At 39.7% G+C, this 12,888-nt stretch overlaps 1 long non-coding RNA gene across 1 annotated transcript; it reads left to right on the forward strand.

The window, feature by feature from the left end:
• The first annotated feature begins 2,652 nt into the window (after nt 1-2,652).
• LOC143373474 (uncharacterized) lies at nt 2,653-3,539 on the forward strand. Its single transcript, XR_013086469.1, has 2 exons — nt 2,653-2,722; nt 3,080-3,539. It is a non-coding gene; the product is annotated as an uncharacterized LOC143373474 (long non-coding RNA).
• The last annotated feature ends 9,349 nt before the right edge of the window (nt 3,540-12,888 follow it).

Consider the following 12,888-nt stretch of genomic DNA (forward strand, 5'->3'; position numbering starts at 1 on the left):
CTCGGATAGAACCAAGTACTTGAATTTTTTTCAAGCGGCCCGAAAGAAACCGGGCGGATTGGATGGAACCGAGCGGATTGAATTTTTCCAAGCGGCCCGAAAGAAACCGGGCGGATTGGATGGAACCGAGCGGATTGAATTTTTCCAAGCGGCCCGAAAGAAACCGGGCGGCTTGGAAAGTAAGCGGGCGTGCCCTAAGAAACCGGGTGGCTTGGAAAGAAACGAACGGTCTGAATGAAGGTCGAGCGGACCGTTCGTTTCTTTCCAAGCCACCCGGTTTCTTAGGGCCGCTTGAAAAAAATTCAAGTACTTGGTTCTATCCGAGCCGCTCGGTTCTTTCGGGTACCCGGCTCAGCTCGGTTTTTCAAGCCGAGCCAGGCTCGGCTTGCTTTTTCCGGGTACTTGATCAGCTCTACCTCTGACCCACGCATGGACCAAGACAGGCTTTACTTAAAGTTCTGACGTGCAATTGGCAAATGTTGTTTGTAAGTCATTTTTGTCTCTCTTTAATTGGATTGAACGAAAGTATGTTTATCGATGTGAGCTGATCTCTGGGCGTGCAATATCCAAGGCCAGTGAACGTGTTTAAAAAGAGCAGAGCCTTCTCTGATTTACCCAGTCTGCGTTAATATTCGTTAACGAGTTCCGTGCTACGGTGGAAACTCAGATTTGTGGTAGGACTATAAAAAGTGATAAGAAAAGTAGATCGCAATAGTTGCGTTACATTCTCCATAACTTCATCGCCTTTCGTTCCATTCTAACTTCGACACTGAATTGTGAAATACAGTCGAAACTCGGCAACTCGAATCTCAAGGGAAGGCCTGAAATCTTCGAGTAAGAGAGGTTCAGTTTTAACGAAGCTTTCGAGTAGGGGAGGTTTAACTAACGCAAATTCGACTTACAGAGGTTTTGTACGTACAGGGGTTAATATTTTTCGAGTTGTAATATTTTTCATCAAACAAAGACAAATTCTACTTTTAGAGGTCAATTATTTATTGTATACCTAGGCGTATACATACAGTATGTACCAACGCCACTAATCATAAGACGAATTTTAAACAAAAAATAAATGGCAGTTTGCGTTTTATGTACCTTGGCTATTGCGCGTTATTATTAAATTTTTTTTTAATTTTACTTTGCGCTGATGTGGTTAGTGTATTGCAAGTCAATAACACTTTCAACTGTGACTGACAAGGGAAGATTAAAGCGGGAAATCCACCGGGAAGCTAAGCTAACAAGGGAACATCCCGAATCCGAAAATTCTAAAAATTCTAAAACTTTGCAAATATGTAAGGAATTACCTCCTGATTGCAACGCAATTTTTGTTTGCTGCCCAAATTCACTCTAAGGGGGTGTAAATTGACCCCTGGAAATCCGGTTACTTTCCGATTTTGTGTTATAACTCGTGAATTTTGTAAAATAATTTTTTACCAAATGCTAGATCTAATTAAAAGGAGTGACTTTTGTCTTGAAACTTTTTTTCTATCTCTTACAGTTCGCGAGTTATAACACAAAATCGGAAGGTAGCCGAATTTTCAGGGATTAATTTCACCCCCTTCAAGTGAATTTGGGCAGCAAATAAAGATTGCGTTGTAATCAGGAGGAAATCCCCTACATACTCACAAAGTTTTAGAATTTTTTGAATTTTCGGCTTCGGGATCTTCCCTTGTGGAAACGGTTCCATAAGAATGTGTTGGAGCTAATTTTTTTAAAACGTAGCGTAGCATCGCATAGCATAGCTTAGCTTCCCGGTGAATTCCCGGTTTAACATGCGAAGGGTACTTTGCGCGAATTGTGACATTATTTTTCATTGCAAATTGTAGGTAGGTATGTGCCTATGACTTCGAGTTGTAAAGGCGGCGGTGATAAAACTGACTTACTTACAAAGGTAAACTTCGACTTGCAGAGGTGGGCTTCTCCGAATTCGAGGTTCAAAGGTAAAATAACGCCCCTAAACATGTGGCAGATAATGCGAGTGAAAGTAAGTTTATATTTCGAATTGCGGAGGTTCTCGCAAGGCAGTGGATGGAAATGAACGAAATATAAGGGTCGGATGCAATAAGCAGACTAGCGCTCGAAAAAGCGAAAAATTATTCTCGAAATGCTAAAAAGATTCGAAAGTTAAATGTTGTTAAACTGTATTTTAAAAAATACAGTGTTGTAAAGCTCGTCACGACGCGCGTCTTTTCTATTTACAGTTTGTTTATCCAATCATTACTATTCGAGCTAAAAATTATAAACAAAAAAATTTCATCGTCCAAAGTCAAGATTTCTTTAAACATAAATTGCGATAACTTGAGTAGATATTAACGGGTCGTGATGAGACTTGAAACGTAACTTCAGAAAACTCTAGCGAAGCCGTAAAGTGCGTGCGCAAAACCCTTATGTTAAAAAATGGAATAATATTTCATCAAAAAGTTATACTGGGCAGAACTCGTGTTTTTCAACGTTCGCCGATAAAAAGTATCGAGGCAATTTTGAGGTACATATAACTTGCAGGGACAAAGTTTGTTTCTTAATATACAAGGAAGATTTTCACAATTTTTCACACCGATTAATAAATAATTGTGGAGGATATGGCGATGCATATAAATCTCGCGCGGCTTTTAGAATTACAGAGGTTCGACTGCGTGTTCTTTTCTGAATGAGTGTCATTCCTGATAAATATCGTGGGCCAGCGTGGCACGGGACGTGTTAACAGACCTCGCGTTGGATCAATACTGTATGGAAAGTTTTTATTTACGCATCAATTGAGGAGTCGAAATGGTAAACGATGTAAATTCCACGCTGAATATTCCGATGAACGTTGTAAGTGCCAGAATAATTTATTTTAGTTTCTAGAGCTGTAGCAAGATACAGTTGTGAGATCATAAGTGCTAGGCATCGCTGTGGTTGAAAAGAAGGCACCTACTGAAGATTTTCACTGGCAGTTGCGTCATTCATCGCTTCAGCTCCACGATTATTAAAGAATTTTTCATCGTGTGGCGATGCGTGTAAATTCAAAGAAATGTCTGGAAGGATTGCGTACATTTTGTAACAGCACAATGCGTAAGACACAATCACGCTCGATATTTCGTAGAGGTGCCCAGCTTTCAACCGTGCAGACCGAAGTTGTTCTAACGAGAAAGATTACAAGAAAAGAGCGACGGAGGAGCAGAATTCGAGCGACAACTCCGACAACCAACACTCTGATTCCATTCTAGGAATAAGAAGGAACCAGCTTAATCAAACGCGAGACTATTTACGCAAGGACAAACGCTATCGTTATTTAAATAGTTTCGGAAGAGTGATGTTTCGTTTTCCTTTTTAAATCTTAAGGGTGCCGAATTTGCGATGGGTTCATTCAGTGGACTGATTGTGATTGCGCGCGAACGATTGTTTTTTTATAAAATTTCAAGCTGAAAACAGGGGTTGCGTGGTTGAACTTTCATTGTCTGTTCGCCCCCTCGCCACTTGCTCCAGGTCTCCACCTAAGGGCACGCACGGTTTCCTATGTGAACATTATTTTGGATACGGATTAAAGCATTTACTATCGCCAAGCATTCTTATTTTCTTCGCGTGCGCAATGGAGGAATTTAAGAAGTTAGCTCCGCTACCCTTGAGCCTAATTATTTTTGTAAAAACTGCCTAAAAAGACAAGTAAAAATAATTTATTCTTCGTCAGTTCAGAGAAGGGAAACTTTCCAAAATTTTAGTATTGATCTTCAGTCTGTGATAGAATCACCAGTGTTTGTGCTACTGCTTTGTAGTTTTTCGGTAGAACGTATAGAAGATTGAAGGGAATTTTTCTGTACGATGGGTTGGTGGGGTGTTGTTGTAAATTGTTTAAGATGGTCCGGCGGTATGGTGGACATAAGCAGTGGTGGTACGTTAAAAAAATGTCAAATCTTTGACGCAACGAAATAATTAATTCAAGTAGCCGAGTATGCCATTTTCCGAGGGATAAACGGAGAGTGCATCCTCATCCCTGGATTTCTGGGACGAGGACGTGATCGACCTCGAAATCTCGAGGTAACGGGGTGATCTTGCGCGTCATCGGTAAGCACCGAGTCTTCGTTCGATCGTCAATCGATCCTCGTTTCTCTGGAATCTTTTACGCCACCAGACCCAATCACTGCGACACTAGTTCCGCGCTATGGAACTTCTTACGGCTACCTGTGTAATTTGATGCTTCTATTCAAAAGCACCATTTTATATCATTCCAATCTATCTGGAAAAAGGAACTCTTCTGCTATCGGCTCTGCAGAATCAACAGAAAACGTTAATACACTTAATTCTGTTATTATGCGGTGCCAATCTTATAAACCAACAGAATATAATAAAATGGGAATCAAATAACAAACACTTTTCTCCAAAACTCAAACGAGTTGGTAAGCGATATAACAGCAGATGGGGACAATCCTTCCAAACAGAGCGCATTATCGCAACATTTTAAGGCCACACAAATGCCACCCAAAAAGTCACATTAATGTTACCTGAACTCCTTAACCCTTGTATGAAATTTTGAAAGTTACTAAAGTAAATTTGGTTCAAATTGACCCAATATCATATATTTACAAGAACCGAGCATACAAAAATAAAACTCAGGTCATTTAATTATCACGGTTTAATACTTTAAGAACTAATTAAATTTCTACAAAAACAATAGAGAAAATAAAATTTCAAAAATATATTATTGACGGTTATTAGTTATTTAAAGATACGAAGAAGTTTCAGTCCAAATAATACATTAGTGAAGGAGGGATGAAGATGGTGTCTCGATTTTGGGTAAAAATACCCAATTTCCGTACAGGGGTGAAATTATACCAACCAGAAACCTTAGAAAAAAATTACCTTTCGCGAAACTCGTGTGCGAAGCGCAACGACACCGTTATGTTTAGAATAAAACGAGAGGGGCGGGGAAGGGTGGGGAATCATAGAGCTCGGAGAAAATGACAGGATCGAGCGACGATCCCGGGGGTGGTTGCAACGGTCCCGTTCCCCGCGGATGCTGCGGAAAAGCAGAAGCATCCAGGATAGGAGCACCTACGTCGGCAGTTGCACGACAATTGGCAATCGGTCGAAAATAATAGGCAGGCGGTGGGCTGCGCGGGGGGTGGCTTTTGGCTCGGCTGGGCTGCGCCGCGGGGAGGGATGAAAACGGCGTGAGGTCAGAAGAAAGAGGAACGGGCGTGCTTATCGTGCATCGTCTCCAGCTACCTCGAAACCGCTTCTCCACGGCAAGCTAAGCCGCAGCCGTGTCCGTACTCTTCTCGACGTGCCTCGGCCAAGAGTACCTCAGCTGACGTCCGCAAAAACACCACACCGCGACGTGTGCCATCGTGTACACCCGCGGCAGCCCCCCGGCTGCCCCTCTTCCCTGCCCGTTTTCCCTAATTTCCCTGGACTAGCTAGGATCGAATCACCGGTCGGAATAATCAAAGGACCCCCAACGCGAAGGATCCATCGAAATATTCAGATTTCTAGGACAACAGAAACACTGCTAGCTCCCTAAATATTTGCGCTAAAATTATGTGAGTTAAATCCTTCGTTTCTGTACCACGATTAAGTTGCGAATTAGTGGCTTCCTTATCAGAATGATCCTGTAATTACTTTGAACAGTGCATTTGAAGGATTTGCGTTTTGGGGGTAGATGTGCTTGTATCGATAGACGAATTGTTTATCTGGCAAAGTGTAATTGGCACGGACGGATTATCTGGCTTTATCTCGGCTTTAATTTCCACCGTGTTTTTTTTTCTGGGAAGGGTTGTAATTTTTCTTTCGTTATCACTGAGTGCTTGAGGAGGCGCCGGAGGTTCGACGCTGGATCATGAGCTTCTAATTATTGCGAGACTCGCTCGATACGAATACCCGTAGTATCTATCATCTTTCCAAACGCGAAATCTGCCTTGCCCTATAAATAGGCACACCTGGTACTTAATGGGTTAAGCATCGTGTTGCCAGCTCGACGTATTGATCTCCCCTGCAATTCATTCTGTTTTGACGATCGTGCCACTTCTTCCTTCTAATTATGCATCGCTCGAGTGCATCGGCCACGTTGTAATTAACAAATGAGGTACTTTTACCGCCTCTCAATTGCTGGTCAATGCCGCGGCTGGACCAAAGGGGATTAATTTCGCGTCGACTATGCCAATGCGTTTCGTCGACACACTTCTCGCGCCCTGTACGAAAACCAACCAACCTCGTTTCTTCGTTAACTTCCACCACGTTCTATTCTACAGCTCCGCTTTGTTAAGTTTGTCAATGCATTGCCATTAATTTCATCAGACTATTTCAGAATTATTACCACTTACTTCGTCAGAAATTGAAGTAGTTTATCGGTAGCATTGATTAGAAATGTTCATTATCACCGTAGTGGTATTATCGATATCTTAATTGGAGATTGAATTTTTTGTATAAAATTGCTAATTGAGAGTTATTCGAAATTTTCATTAAGGGGAGGTTCCGGTCTAAAAGTCGATTTTTTTTATTCATTTTTCGAACGTTCAACCTTTTAGGAATGCGTGTTTAAAAGAATTTGTTGAAATGCGTAAAATTCCCGAAGTTATAGGCATTTGAGTAAAACTTTAAACGCGTTTTTCTCGAAACAGTGTTTTCAAAACGGTGGGACCTGTATCTCCAAAAGTTATTATCCGATTCGACTGAAACTTTTTTTACTTTGAAGAATGTACTTCTGGCTAGGAGGGAAACCAGAAAAAAATACAAAAATGGAAAATTTATAATTTTCAAAGGCGTTGAAAGGAAGACAAATATAGGGGGAAAGTGACTTCAAACTTCAAGTGTCGTTATTTTCTTAAAAAATGTCATTCTTGCATTTTCTTCTGGTATCCCCCCCTAGCCAGAAGTATATTCTTCAAAATAAAAAAAGTTTCAGTCGAATCGGATAATAACTTTTGGGGATACAGGTCTCACCAATTTTGATCAATTTTTTGACGCCTTGACTTTAACGACTCCCCAGTGCCGTCTGTAATGATTAATTATAAAACAAAAAATATATTTCTATAACTTAAGACATCCTTAATACAATGCAAAAAGTCCCATTAAATTATATACAGTAGTTTTCCTTTAATTAATTCCTAAAGATCACCCGTTTTTTGGGGCTCTAGACCGGAACCTCCCCTTAAGAAACACTTTGGAGTTGCATATTGTTTGAACGGGATTACGGTTTTCAACTTTTGGAAGGGAAGTGTATAAATGTGCTAGATTCTGACAGTACCTACCTACCTTTCATGAATCTATTATGAAAGATTGTGTCTCGTTTAAAATAAAAAAGATCCCGGATATCGAAGGTTTAATAGAGGTTCCTGCTCGTCGAGTGACGTCATGGAAGTCTTTGACGTAAATGCTTCGCTGCTGGTGATCGAAGAGAAGCTGACAACACTCTCGGCACTTGAGACGAGTTCGATTTTTTAACCGCTCTACCGCGCGCTCTTTCTCGACCGCGTCAAATATAGATCTTTAAATTCGATAATACGATCATCTCGCCCCGATAAACTCTTTTTGTTATCCGAGAACCTCAACCGAGCACGGAGTGACAGAAAGAATTGACAGTACACAGCAGAACGCTCCGTCGAGGCAGAAAAGAAAGGGAATAAAACTCCCATATTTTAAATATAATTTCTACGCAACACCAAACATTCTATCAGAGTTTATCACTCGCAAGGGAACTTCGGTAACTCGAAAATTCCAATTTTGTTAAACTTTGCAGGTTCGTAGGTATCAGGCAATCTTTTTCTGCTACTTTTTGCTTCTTCAGGGTGAGAACACCCTTTAAAGATTAAGTAATATTTGCTTTCCCATTTTCCTGCATATCCTGAAAACTATACTAGACATAACAAAATAAATTCTTGGGATCAACATTTAACTGTGCAATGAAGATATTTAATTGTTTGTGATGGGGAAGGTTTCTTTTTTTCAACTGCAACTTTTAAATAATTTCATTGTACAGTTATATGTAGAAATCTTAAAATATCTTTAAATTTTCATTTTTACAATTTCTTATATTTACTATAGTTTCCAAAATGTACAGGAGAATTGCGAAGCAGACATTGATCTTTAAGGGGCGTTCTCACCCTGAGGAACCAAGTAGACGGAAAGTAGACAGTAATTGCCTGATAAACTGTTAAATAGTTTAACTTAATTAAACAAAAATTCTTTCCGTATGTATCTCTGCTAGTTTTTTTTACAGCTTATTTAAAAGCACACTAATAGGTGCATCTACCCTACTTCTAACGAGGTTCCCTACAAGCCTGCGAAATTTCAAGCGAATCCGAATTTTCGGCTTACCGAAGTTCCCTTGCCAGTAATTTCAGCCCCAAAAGCAAACCTATTAGAAGAAATACTTTCGACAGATTAAAGCAGAAGTAGAGAATCACAATAAATTTTAATACGCCTTGAGTCTCCCCACTAGAAGTGCCAAGAATTCTCCAACTTTAATTTACAAGTCGAATTGTCCACTTTAAAACCATCGTTCGCCGATTGCGAAGGGAAGGTGCGAAGAAGCACGATCCTTGAAACGTTAAAGAAATGATCGACAGCCACCGCGATAGAAACGTCGAATCTGGGTTTGCGAAACCGTCGGTTCGTGACAATGAAGATCTAATAAGTATGAATTGGTCCCGAATAGGAAATCTTTAGAATATTATCCCAAGGACTGTGATAGGCGGAGGACACTTTTAACATCTGGAAATACCGCAGACATCATCCTCGCGCCGAGGCTCGTGGTAACGAACCATCGAGAGCAGCTTCTTTTTACCTCGACAATCAGGTCATTGGGCCTGCAACTACCACTGGGAATAGCAGAATGCCGTGAACCACTCGAACCGCTCCTTCAGCAATCCATTTCTCGGCTCTTTCCTTTCTACCGGCAGCCAGCCGCAGTATCGACGTCAGTGCTACGAAAAAATGACGTCATCAGACGCATCGAAATATATATCAGGTTCTACCACATGTGGGTGTTTTGCATCTTACTCTGTCCACCCATGGACACCGTCCACGTGACGGAGGTGAGAGGAGTTCTGGATGAAGGACAGCAGAGCTGAAATCCTAAGTGGTGACATTTTTGGCTTGGGTCAAATCAAATTACAAGATCCCAACGTTTGGAGGCTGCCGATTGGTGGCTTTAGCAGTTTAGATGATTAGTGCGGTTAGTCAAAGGGTTGCTCTTGTAAATCCAGAAGAATTAGTATTTGTGAGAGCTGGCGTATTGGGTTTGTTCTTCTACCTGTGCCATTTTCAGTTCTACCGTATTTAGCTATTGTCCAATTTCTTTGACTCGATAGGTTCACTAATAGAGCCAACCCCATGACAATTTCTTGTTTTTATTTTATTTACAAAACTAGTTTTCATTAATCTTCTGTAATACGCAAGCGAAAATTGAGAAACCGGTGACCGAACAAGTGGAAAGAATTTTTCGTGTTACTAGGGTGAGTGCAACTGATACTGGCATTCAAGTAAAGATCACTGTATCGTATTCCTATAGTTTATAGCTGTGATTTTGGAATCGAGGCCGCAGATTAGAAAATGGCAACTGACTTTTCGATTTGCACGTTCCAGTTTGTCTCGTAATTTTTCAATACTTTGTGTGATAAGAAAGGAATCGAGATTGTAGCATTCGGTTGCAGTAGCTTTTTAAATACTCTGCGTAGGAAATAATGACTTTTAAAACTCATCTAGACGATTAATATTTCATCGATTCGAATACAGTCACTCATAAAAGTATCCGTCCGCCCTATAGTAACATATTTTACATATTAAGTCGACTTCATCGTAAGAATTCGCAAAATAAACCTTGATTAATACCCATAGGTGCCTACTGTTGCTTTGAGTGCATTCAATAAGTGAAAAAATGTACAGTTTTTGTAAAAAAAAAGTATTATTATCCGTGGAAGTAGCAAAGATCGTGCAAAAAATATTCGCCCAAATTCAGTACCTACATAATTTATACAAGCGTAATTACATTAAGTTAATATTCTTCTAATATTCCTCCGATTTTATTAGAAGCTTTAATAATCTATTATGCATAGATTCAACTATATAATTCTCTGTGAAATTCAAGCTTATTCTGTTTCGTTTTTCTAGCTAAATTTCTATTGCTTTGAGTGCATTCAGTAAGTGAAAAATTGTACAGTTTTTGTAAAAAAAGTATTATTATCCGTGGAAGTAGCAAAGATCGTGCAAAAAATATTCGCCCAAATTCATTACCTATATAATTTATACAAGCGTAATTACAATAAGTTAATATTCTTCTAATATTCCTCCGATTTTATTAGAAGCTTTAATAATCTATTATGCATAGATTCAACTATACAAATCTCTGTGAAATTCAAGCTTATCCTGTTTCGTTTTCCTAGCTAAGTTTCTTCCAACATTTCTTTGGTAGACGGTACTAACTAAAAACACATTAATCAAAGTTTATATCAATGTAAATTATAATGTATAATTCTGAATTCAACGTTATTTAAAGTATGTTGTACGTGTGGAGTGGGCGGATACTTGCGCGAGTAACTGTATTTAAATTTAAAAATATACGAACACTTCTCCACCGAAATTCGGAACAACAAAAGTATCCAAAATCGTAATATCTTATTTAATCTCTCCCCTGCTGGTGTGAATCTGTGCGTGAGGACGCCTGCGTCAATGTGTTGCCATATCGTATCCAGTACTCGACAATTAGAAAGGCATTGTGGAAACGAGCTTTTCAAAGAGACTGGTCGATATTACGACTTAAAATCAGTCAAGGGAAAAGGAATTCGTTCTTATCATTCTCAAGGTAATGTCACGAGGTCAAGGTAAATCTAAATACATTCACCCTGAGGAAGCATTATTACGTTAGCCCGCAAGTTACGCAACCCCTTACTAAACGGTACTCGAAGTATCGTCGAGAAGGATGATTAAATACTATCAAACATATCAGAAAGCCCTTCGCATCTAATCAACTTTGCCTCAGCCTTATTTTGCGATATACATTTGCATAAATGCAATTTTTATCGGAAGCACAAAGACGTCTCAAAATTAATCATAAAACTCTACGATTCTTATTGCAGACGTAAGTACTCTTCGTGAATCTTCAGTCCATTCGAATGGATATTAAAATTCGCAAATTTCTAAACCGTATTAATGTCACTAGGAATTTTATAGAACTATAGAGTCACAAGTGCGCCACTAAACTGACGATGCAGGTTTGAATGAACGCGAGTGAACGGAAAACGAGGGAGGATCGCGTGGCAGTGGACGCGTTAAAAACCCCATCAGATTTATAATCGATACTTATCATTTTCGACAGAAATTGCGTGCGTTATTTACACAGAATTAATTAAACTCTGAACAGGTCAGACTTATTCGCGATAACGCTGTGGAATTCTTAGAACTAGAAATATTCGAATACTGCACCCTCGGCGACCGAATACAGGGTTGAGAAGGGGTGGCATCGTTAAAATTAATCCTCCCGGTTCGAATGTGCCTGCAGGTAAATTTTTTCACAAACGTTGACGTCCATCACGATTCTACGTAGAGATGTGAAGACATTCGAGGAAAGTAATGTTATTAATTGCGCTGGAACTAATGAGAGTGATCCGCGGCTCCTCTCTCACGTGTCACGTGGTAAAGAAGTGTGATTTTCAAGAAAGAGAGAGACCACTGACTTCACCTACCCTCGGCTGCCTCTGTGTTAATGATATTTATCGGTGTCATCCGTTTAATGAGAATGATAATTACGCGCAACGAACATCATCTAATTACAGGGTGGAAGGTACAGGAACGACCGTTCTGACATCACCGCGAATACTCTAAACGGGAAGAGGTCTTCTTTGGCAAGCACGCAAACGTTCCTGCGGAAAAGTTGCCTTTTGATTAAGGGACTGAATATTCTGCTTAATCACTCCACGTGTCGTGGACCGACTGTTCACGATCACTTCAAGTGCCATTTTTGTGTTATATTTAAAGTACACGTCCTTGGTCTGATTCTTTTAATTGGCTGATTTAAAATTCTTCTTTCTGGGGTGGAAGGCAAGTCTGATCCGAAGGGGTTGTAAGAGATACGCGCGCTCCTATTGAAGTCTCCAGAGTTGTGTTCAGTTTTCGAAATCTAATGTTGAGGGAGCATACAGTGGGGGATGAAATTATTAAAGTTGCAGCGCGAAAAATATGTTTCTTGCGTTTGCGCAGAAATAAAATCGTCCATGTGTATATTTGCAAGTTGCAAACATCCATACTTCATAAAAAAAATAATAATAATAATTCAGCGTGACTAGGCTTTGATTTAAAAATTAATTGTTTTGATGTAATATCGTCGATTTATGCAGGTGACTCTAATAATGTAGTTAATGAATCTACTCCACTTATCTGGTATTAAAAATATTTCAGCTTTTTATTCACCAATAGTCTTAGAATCCTAAAAGTCTTTAAACGCTCTAGTAGTAACGTCAGAAGCATTATAACCGCACCACCCTTTACACGATAGAAAGAAAATTCTTCAGCTTGATCAGGGTAAATAGAAAACGGCGGCTGCCGTTGAGAAACAACGATATAGACGTGGCTTCGACCCACTTATAATAATGCAAACTTTCTGCGATTTACCGATAAGAATCAGGGCCACCTTTGATCTGCAGCCACCCCTGCAGGAAAGTGCATTTCTATAGTGATACACTCTACATGCAGGCCTCCCTCTTCGAGTTCCATCACCTACCCTACCTTTGTCACTTAATCATTCCCTCGCACTAAGTTTGCATCTAAAATGAAATTAAGGGTACTTTCTCATTAAATCACTAAAAAAAAAAATAGGTGATATTTGTACTGCTTAACAAAAAGACTGCCGCCACCATAACTCGATGCAGGATGATACGATAGCCTTGATAGATTGATTAACATTTCAGAAGTTTCTTAGATTTT

The sequence above is a fragment of the Andrena cerasifolii genome, chromosome 9 (genome assembly GCF_050908995.1).
Source record: "Andrena cerasifolii isolate SP2316 chromosome 9, iyAndCera1_principal, whole genome shotgun sequence".
Classification (NCBI taxonomy): Eukaryota; Metazoa; Arthropoda; class Insecta; order Hymenoptera; family Andrenidae; genus Andrena; species Andrena cerasifolii.